The sequence below is a fragment of the Otolemur garnettii genome, unplaced genomic scaffold (genome assembly GCF_000181295.1).
Source record: "Otolemur garnettii isolate 467f Iridium unplaced genomic scaffold, OtoGar3 scaffold00006, whole genome shotgun sequence".
NCBI lineage: Eukaryota > Metazoa > Chordata > Mammalia > Primates > Galagidae > Otolemur > Otolemur garnettii.
Genome location: NW_003852401.1, coordinates 35,158,794 through 35,169,085, shown reverse-complemented (window position 1 = coordinate 35,169,085; position 10,292 = coordinate 35,158,794). Strand labels below are relative to the sequence as shown.

Below are 10,292 nucleotides of genomic sequence, written 5' to 3'. Positions count from 1 at the left end.
CTTCCCTTCCCTTCCCTTCCCTTCCCTTCCCTTCCCCTTCCCCGTGCTCAGTTTGTCACCCAGGTTAGAGTGCCATGGCATCAGCCTAGCTCACAGCAACCTCAATCTACTGGGCTCAAAGGATACTTCTGCCTTAGGCTCCAAAGTAGCTGGGACTACAGATGTATGCCACCATTCCTGAATAAAATAATTTTTTTTTTTTTTTTTTTTTTTTTTTTTTTTTACAGATACAGGGTCTTTTTAGGTTGCCCAGGCTGCTCTTGAACTCTCAGCCTCAAGGAATCCTCCCATCTTAGCCTCCCAAAGTGCTGGGATTATAGAGTGAGCCACTATGCCTGGCCTGAAGTGGAGCACCATATCATATCTCTGCTCATAGAAAGTTGAGAGAGAACCAAGGTAGGGCTTAGGAGAAAGAAGGAAGGAAGGAAGGAAGGAAGGAAGGAAGGAGCTTTTTAAACTTTTTCTATTTGGTGCAACCCAACAGGTTAGGAAACCGACAAAAATTTGAGTAATCTGAACCCAAATCTGCATTTTTCGGGAGTAACCCTCTGAAACCTCTGGCTGTATTGTGGCTGTTTGAGAATTTGAAATCTTGGTCATCTCCTCCTTGGGGACAAAGTCAGCATATTAAATGAGTATATCATTCTACTGAAATTACCACCAGATTACTGGATATTTCTACAAAAGCAAAACAGAAACGAGAGCAGAGATGTTAGAATCTTATTCAATAAATGATGGAGCTTAGATGATGAAGAAAGGTGGTGTGATTAAAGGGTGGTGTACTTTGGCCCTATTTCCCTTGATAGGCTAGTCAGCATTCTCATTCTCAGCTGAAACCAAGAAAAAGAATGCTAGGATTTTAATGGAAAGAAATGAAAGAGGTTATCTTTCTTCTCTGCCCAAGGGATGACCTTCCATAGAATGTACTCTGACCTCTTACCAATCACAGAGATCAACGCTGAAAATTTAGCAATGTGGAACTGATTTCCTTGACCTAGGAAAGAGCCCAGATCTATGAATTTTGCCTTTGCCCAACCAGCAAGATGGTGCAATTTTTCTAGAAAATTGAGCCAGATTCAGCTTGATCTGCCATTTGGCTTTCAATGGTGTAGGCACCATACCATGCTGAGTAGAGCCACCTGTGGCTCAAACATAACCAATTTCTGTTCTAGAAAATTCTAATGATCTTACCTGCAATTAAATACACTGAAATATTCAAGCTTCTCAGTTTCAGTAAAACTTTTATTTTTCAAATGTAGGGATATTACCTAATTAGAAAAAAATCTTAGTATTTGAGAAACATATTTTAGGATTGTATATTTAATTCTCTCCCCCCAGCACACACACACTCAATCTTGTCCCAACACACTGGCTGGAATCATTTTATCTTTCCTTTGAAAGACTTTCTCACAGTCTTTCACTGTTTAATGCATGGTGGAGGGACTAAATTCTATAGTAAAATTTTATCTTTTAAAGAGTGAGTTCTGAACAGCTACTTTGCTTGGAGGGGAGAGATGCAGCTGTGTATTTATCTTTTTTTAGAGTATAAATACTTTTCTTCAAAATTTATACATTCCAAAATATTTGGAAGCCAGTTGCATACATTGTGACACACCAGCACTAAATATTTAGCACACAACTCCTAAAATTAGACTTTCTTGCTGGGCATGGTGCTTCCCACCTGTAATTCCAGCACTTGGGGAGGCGAAGGCAGGAGGATCACCTGAGGCCAGGGGTTTGGCAACATAGTGAGACCCTCATCTCTCCAAAAATAAAAAAATAAATTAGCCAGGCATGGTGGTATGTGCTTGTAGTCATAGGTACTCTGGAGGACGAGGCAGGAAGACTGCTTGAGCCCAGGAGCTTGAAGTTGCAGTGAGCTATAATCATACCACTGCAACAGCATGGGCAACAGAGTGAGACTCTCTCTTTCTCTCTCTGACACACATACACACACACTTTCTTCTATCTAATTGCTAAATCATGACCGAGGCGGATGCAGTGGCTCACGCCTGTAATCCTAGCACTTGGAAGGCCGAGGTGGGTGGATTGACTGAGCTCATGGGTTGGAGACCAGCCCAAGCCAGAGTGGGACCTCATCTCAAAAAAAATAGCTGGGTGTTGTGGTGGGCACCTCTAGTTCCAGCTACTTGGGGAGCTGAGGCAAGCGATTCACTTGAGTCCAAGAGTTTGAGGTCGCTGTGAGCTATAACTCCATAGCACTCTATCAAGGGTGACAAAGTGACACTCTGTCTCAGAAAAAAAAGGGGGGGTGTGGTGGTCCCTGTGGCTCAAAGGACTAAGGTGCTGGCCCCATATACCAGAGGTAGTGGGTTCAAACCCGGCATCAGCCAAAAACTGCAAACAAACAAACAAAAACCCCCAAAGAAACATGACCAAACCTAATTAAAAATAATTTCCAAGTATTACTAATATCCAGTTCATTTTCACAACTTCCTAGTAACTGGTATCTCTCATTTTTCTTTTATAACTGGTTTTGTTCAGCTGGATCCAATCAATGTTCACATGTTGCATTTAGTCATTTTATCTGTTTAGTCTAACATAAAATATGCCCAGTTCTCCTTTTACTTAAGACAGTATATCTATGTGCATATGTGTTTTTATATATATGTATTTTTTATTTTTTCGAGCAGACCATGCCTTTCATCATTTAGAATGTTCCACATGCTAGATTTTTCTGATTATTTCCGAATAGGGTCATTCTTAACCTGCATTGGTCCTCAGAGCCTGGGGAAAGGCTTATGTGTATAACTCTATTAGGAGGGCAGTCCGGGGAGCAGGCATGGGTGTGTACAGCGGGGCAGGGAGGAAGAGTGAGGTGACCTGAGGATGTGTGGTCAAGCTGATATTACACAGGAAGCCTACTTTATCTTGTGGGAATCATCTGAGAGAGGCTGCAAATTATTGCTCCTTAAGATAATCTGTCAGGAGGAAAGAACAGGGAAGAATTTATCCACTGGCTTTCACATCCCACTAATGCAAAGATCATGTTCACCCTGCAGAGTGTTACTCTAATCCCACCTTCCTCCCAGTATATGCATGAGCAAGTACAGAGCTGGCCACAGAGTCTCATACCTGAGTCTATGGGGAAGGCCTGCAGCGAGACATTGCCTGTAAGGTGGTACCCAATCACGTCTGCTGGGGCTCACGCAGAGTTGGTTTCTTCAAGGATGGCTGAGAAAATGGCCCTGCACAGAGGTGAGACTCAGAGGATCTGAACTGGTGTGTAGGTAGTAGCTTATGCAGTATCTTTTATATCTTTTAACCAGTTCCTCTCTTTCACATGGTTCTTATAAATTGGAAGTCAGAGCTTAAACTTTGGTGAGGTTTAGGTAAAACATGGGCAGAACACTTCACAGATGCTACCATGTAGTTCGTGTTGCATCACATCAGGAGGCAGAAGATGTCAAGTTGTTTCATGATAGTGATGCTAAATCATGTGGTTTAGATGCACTACTGATCTACTAGATTGCAAATTAGCATGCAATCTGGGGAGCTACATGGCGCTGTTATCTCCCCAGCTATCTTTCAACTGATGGTTTTAACATCAACTGGTTATAATTTTCTCAGTCTATTTTTTATTAAGGGTTGCAAAATGGTGATTTTTTAAATTCCATTTTTTGTTCTGTATATATTAGTTGACAGTCTTCTGTGAAGATTTTCTTGATCACCTGGGGATTAATTACCATTTCTCCTTGAAGTCAGGGTGAATATTTAGTTGTTTCTTTTCTTAAATGGTTTGAATTTTGGTTTTAATGCACAGTATGAGAAATGAACTTTTTAATCAACTGAGTTGTATGGAAAATGACATAGAAAATAAATTTGACCCATGTTTAAAGAGAAGATTTAGATAAATGTCTAAATTTAAGGTTATAATGGGCATGGATAAACAGATTCCACAGTCATCTTTAAGAGGTTGAAGTCTTTCAGACACAACTTTGCCATGAGCTGGTCTAAAGATAACCACATTTGGGAATGTTTAACAAGGGTGGTTCTCAGGGACAAATTTCCTTTAATGATAGTGTCCACACTTAGAATCACTTCTGCACTTCAGCTGCACTCAAATGAACTTGTTGCTTCACTTTAAAACTTTCTGTCATACCCAATACAGCCATATCTCCAATGGTACCTTGCCTCATATCCAGTCCACCAGATCTTCACTATCATAGCCTGCACTGTCAACTGTGATGATTGGCAAGAGCTTCTTTGCCTTGTGTTTTAAAGGCAGGCTGTGTCACAGAATAAGCCATCAACATCTCAGAACGGCCTCCTCCATCAGTTGTTTTAGAATCCTTCACAGTTTGGGTAAGAATACATAGTGCATTATGAATGCAAAGATCTTTCTGTTTTGTCTAAAATTTGTTGGGTGGCACCGTGCAAAATAATTCTGCAAGCCTCACCAAGGGCAACCCCCACAAAGTGAATGAGTTTGTCTTCTCCAATCATAATTTCCTCAATACGTTTGCAACTTCCAAGCTTCACCAGTTCTGTGCAGGTGATAGAGGTAGAGGCAATTTCACCACCTGTAACAAGAGCTAGGTATTCCACACTTGGAAAATCTGTATGCTCAATAGCCATGACACCAGCAGCATCAAAGAGCTAGCTGTTCAGGATAATTATAAATTAATTTCCTGTTAATACAGTAACTTATTCCACACTTAAGAATATGCTCAATTTTCTCCTTCATTTTTTTCTTCTCCTGCATGTTCTATTTCTGCAAACTTTGCTGTAAAAATCAACTCTTACCTGGGAACCAAATATCTTTATTTTGTCCATATCCATTCTATTATTTGCAATAAGAATTTTAGTATTTTCAATTCATTTTGGTTGATTTATGCCAATTATTTTTATCCAATAGAAAGCCTTCATCTAAATAGGAATCTGTCAGACTTCTCCTAGCTTCTTGATGGCATGAATTGCCTCCAGATTTCACTAGAGTCTTTCAGTCTGAGAACAGCTTCTACAGCTAACTTAGCAAAGTGGTTTTTGTGATGAGTAAGAAGTTTTGAGGAGACTGTTACTCCCACAATAATGATTATATCTTGACAGAGCTGAAATTCATCAGAATCACGATCACCTGCAGAATTCAATAGAGCTTCTCTTGCAGCCTTGTGGCTTCTCTCCAACCGCAATGATGGTCTGTGGATGAATCGTTATTGTAATTATAGATTCTGCTTTCCTCAGTAACTCTGCTGCTAAAAGAGTAACAGAGGTAGTGCCATCACCAACTTCATCTTGAACTCTTGACGTATCAACTAAAACTTTAGCTGCTGAATTGTCAGCATCAATGTTTTTGAGAATAGTGGCACCATCCTTGGTTGCTGTAAGAGAGATATACCGGGCACTGCTTAGGAGAATTTTGTTCATGCCCTTGGGTCCCAACGTGCTCTCTACCATGTTTCCAACGGCATGGCACTAAAAAAAGGCGACAAACAGCTCCAGTCTTGACGAGGTGGTTTACAGGTACAAGAGAAAAGGACACCTTGGTTCCGAAGAGTTCAGTACTCAAGCACTTTTGTCACAGCTCCAGGCCGGGGCCGGCCAGGGAAAGGAAGTGGGAGGTGACGCGGCACGCCGCAGCCTGCGCATGCGCCAACAGAACGTCGCGCAAAGCAGCTGTTGCAGGGGAGCGTTTCCTGAAGCGCTGAGAATGTCGCCAATCCTCATAAGGCACAATGCTGCCAGTGATAGTGCAGATGTGGTGGCACAGCTCCGAGCTGCTCACCGCGAAGTCGCTGCGACGACGCCACTGGATATGAGGGGAGGTACCACTGGGGATGCGGCTGTACTGCGTGCCCTTTTGAGTGGGAACGCTTTCTTTCTAATTTCAATTTTTCAGAGTAAGGAGTTGAAGTAATAGTTATCATTTCCCACGGTGCCAATTTTTTCCCCTTTCTTTCTCCCTCCCGCCCTTCTTTTCTTTCTTCTCTCCTTCTTTCATTTTGCTTTAGTTTGGTTTAGCCTTCCATGTTTATTTTTGCAGTAACAGGCAAATATGTATCGTTCTTCTATTTTTCTGTCACAAAAAGTAGCATATAACGTACATTGTTCCACAATTTGCCTTTTTCAGTTCATGATTCACCCAGGAGATCACTCCACATGAATATATAGAGGTGCTTTTCGTTCTTTTTTCATGGGTGCATAGTACTTCATTGTGCAGATGTGTTATGATTGATTCATCCATTTTCTTACTGGCAGGTGGAAGGATTATTTGGAAATATTTTTAAAACTTTGATAATATTAGATAGAAATTTTTAAAAATGTGCTTCTTACTCTTCTATCTTCGTAAAGAGAGGATCTTTTTTTCTAATGCCTTGGGTTCTGATCTGTTTTGGTATAGTTGATGCTAATTTGTTTTGATTTTGAAAATTAGATCACCAAACTTATAATAATTACCTGTAAAGCAGGAGTGAGTAGACATGAGCAAGGCCCCAGGGAGCTTTCTTATTAGGTAAACTGTCCTAATCAGACACTGGCATTATGAAGGTCTTTTTATGCCTTATTTTGCTGTTTTATTTTAAACTACTTTCAGAGTATTAGAGGAAAATATATGGTTTTTAAATTTCAGATTCATATGAGGGTACAAATGATTAGGTTTCAATGTTTGTGTTTGTTAGGTGAGATCCCTTTTATAGTTGTGCCCCTCAGTGAGGAGGTGTGCATATACCCTTACATTGTGCCCATGAGGTGAAAGGACACCAATCCTTCTCCCTCCTCTTTCCCCCCCTCCTCTCTCTCCCCCAGCTTGAATTAAATTGAATTTTTCTCTTGTATGGGCATGTATTAGTTCATCTACTGGCTTCATAGGAAAATAAGTTTTTGCCCATGTATCTTTCCATCTGGAAACTGGATTGTGTGCACTTCCATGATTGAGGTAACAAAACTTTGCCACTCCAGAGGGAAGGTTAGATTTGGTAGAGAGTATATGAGAAGTAAAAATGCTAAGGAGTCTAGAGAGAGGGTCAGCACATACACACAGCAATATGCACTGTATATATAGGTAAAAATATTATATACCTGTAATATAATACCTATGTAGACCTGTAATATCTAAAACTATGCCTGTGATACCTAACTTTCTGCTATTCTCACTCAATATTATATCATAAGGATTTTTCCATGTTATTAAAAACTCTATGGGGTATGATTTGAAAATAACTGAAAATAATATATTGTGTAGTGCATAATATTTAAATTTTCCTTTCATCAGTGGGTCTCTTTCTATTCAAATGGAATCCATGTAGAAATGGAACCCATCATATGTGGTTCAGACAAAATTCTGATAGATTCGTTAGGCAGTTTTGACCATCATATTTTAATTTTTATAGCTCTTTCTTTTTCCTAATTACTTCCTTTGTTCTTATTTCATTAGTGCAACGTCTTCTCATTTTTCTGATCTTATTAATTAGTTCTATAGTTTTCTTCCATTTTGTGCATTGTCCTGTTTCCTCCAAGTTATGTCTTTTGGTGTGCTGCAGTCTATTTCAGAAGGATGCTTTCTTCCCATTTCTAGCAGTTTGTGGCAGTGCATAGACTCAGGCACTAACATGCTGACTGGGATCTCTGCAGGTGGGTGAGATCTGTCAGCTGGTGGGCTTGGCTATGAGATGATCGGGGGCCAAGTTGGATCTTTGTTGTGTGGTCCCCCCAAAGCGTAAGTCTATAGATCTATTCTTTGGAACCATTCACTTCTTCCAGAGAAAAGTCCTGGAGTCTAGGTCTGGAAGGTGTAAGCCTGGTTGCTGGGATTCTTGGACATGAGTTTGAGGAAGAGAGCTGAGCTCACTGTACAGACTTTCACATAATTCCCATTTTAAATATGAGGCATCATCACTACAATTCTCTGCCACACCTGAGTCTTCAAGTATTGAGGTGTTCTGTTTTGATTCTCTGGAGATTAATTCTCCTTTCTCTTTGGAGGACAATCAAAGGTTATTGCTTGACTGTTCAAAGAGAAGGAGAAACTGGGATATTTATTGTTTCCCATACAGATTTTTCATCCAATTATTTTGTCCCCCACTATAGCTGAAACTCCAAATTCTCAGTCTTCCTGGGGTTCTCTAGGGTGGCTTAGCTCTTTGGCATTGGTATCCTCCTCCATGTGCACTTGAGTTTTAACTTCTTTCAGCTCTGCCAAGTCAATTTTGACTTCTCCATCTGTTTTCGACTTCTAAAGTGTTATCAGAACATCAGTATATCCACTATTATCCCTTTTCTTTGTCCTTAGTCTTTAGCCTTTTGCTGCTATTTTCATGGAGTTTTAGAAGCAAGTAGAAGTATACTACTCAGTGTTTTCATATTTAACTGGAAACTTCCTCAAGCAGTTTGAATCTTTGCTCTTTGGGAAAAGGTATGTTGTTTATGAAATACCTGATGATCCCTAAAGCCCCACTAAAGGTTCTAGTATACATTGCACCATAATTATTGAAGCATTACCCTAATTGGGCATTTAGATGGTTTCCAAACTGATATTATGATAATGACGCAATGAGCATTTTCACTTGATTATCGTCCACAGTTATAGTTGTTTTTCTGTTTAAATATGCATTTTTTCAAGTTTATTTTTTCCCATGTATGCATTAGAGATCTGCATTTCTTCTTTCAAGAATTATCTCTTATAGACAATAATATTTAAGTTTTATTGTATAATATAGTACATATAATATTTATATAATATATGATGCTATTTATATTATTTATGTGTTGATTTGTTGTATTATAATTTTTTGTTTATAATTTCTCTTTTATTTTTGTATACTTTTGCTGCTATAGACATTTTTAATTTTTGCACAGATCAATTTTTTTCTTTATAGTTTCTTCCATTACTTTTAAATTTTAAAAAATATGTAAATTTTTATAGCTATTTAGTAAATACTTCTGATTTTGAAGATAAAGAGATAGGAATCATTAGCATAGAGGTCAGAGTTCTGAGACTGAAGCAGCATTTATGGGAAAAATGTGAGGAGAAAAGAGTTGGGAGTGATAGGAACTGAGGTTTGGGAAATGCTTCCAGTAAAAGAGAGGAGAAAGTGGACTTGGTAGAGGGCTGTGTAAGTACTACTGTGAAGAGTTAAAGACTTGGTACTTGGTAGAGGGCTGTGTCAGGGGGTAAGTACTACTGTGAAGAGTTAAAGAGTTGGTACTTGGTAGAGGGCTGTGTCAGGGGGTAAGTACTACTGTGAAGAGTTAAAGAGTTGGTACTTGGTAGAGGGCTGTATCGGGGTAAGTACTACTTTGAAGAGTTAAAGACAGTACTAATTATACTCTCATATTAAACCAGTTTTGGTGGATGAATGGGTAAGATGACCCTGCCCTATCTTAGTCTTTCCTGTTGAAGCACCAAGGCCATTCTTGCAGATGTTGGGAGGCGCATCTGGAGACAAGTGAGATGGTGAGATGTAAGTGCAATCTCACCACACCCACCTTCAGCACTTAAAATAACTGTCTTCTCAAGTGAAGCTAATTGCTGCAAATTAAGAATGCCGGTGAATCATCTTCCTAAACCATTCCTTTGCTCCTTCTATCCAAGAATGAGTTATTAAGTAACCAAATTATCAAGGCAATATCTCAAATGCAGAGTTTAGTTCCCAGAGCAGTAGTGAGTACCTTCCATTAGGAAGTATGAATAAGAGCTACAAAACTCTCTAGGGTGGAGAGTGAATTATGATTTTCAAAGTGGATATTTTGACTTTGCTTCTTCTGATTCTTGGACTCATTCTAGGTATTTCTTCTACCTCGTACTCTTTAACGCCACCACTTTAATGAAAAGAACTCTAAATCACATGAGTTGTTCCTGGAGAAAACCTTTTGCATAGCTCAGAATGCAAAAGTAATGCTGTATTTATGAGACTGTAGAACTTCTCAAAAGGGCAGGGCAGAATGAAGAAGGGCTCATAGGACACAAAGGTTTGGGAACCTTATCCTCATGGAAGATACTATTTGTTCAATCCTTTATCAAATTACCTAGTTACTTCACAACATTTCAATGAAAACTGTATTTATGGCTGGGCACAGTGGCTCACACCTGTAATCTGAGCACTCTGTAACACGGAGGAGGGTGGATTGCTCAAGCCCAAGAGTTTGAGGTTGCTGTGAGCTATGATACCACAGCACTCTACTTAGGGTGACAGAATGAGACTCTGTCTCAAAAAAAAAGAAAGAAAGAAAGAAAGAAAGTTAAAAAAAAAAAGTAAGAAAAACCTATATTTGTATAAAAGATTAGAGACTATCTAAGGCAGCCTAATTTTTTTATAACATTGCAGCTTGGTTTG

General features: G+C 39.4%; 1 pseudogene; it reads right to left on the bottom strand.

Moving 5' to 3' along the window:
• Nucleotides 1-4,000: 4,000 nt before the first annotated feature.
• LOC100945843 lies at nt 4,001-5,424 on the bottom strand (annotated as a pseudogene).
• Between the last annotated feature and the right edge of the window lie 4,868 nt (nt 5,425-10,292).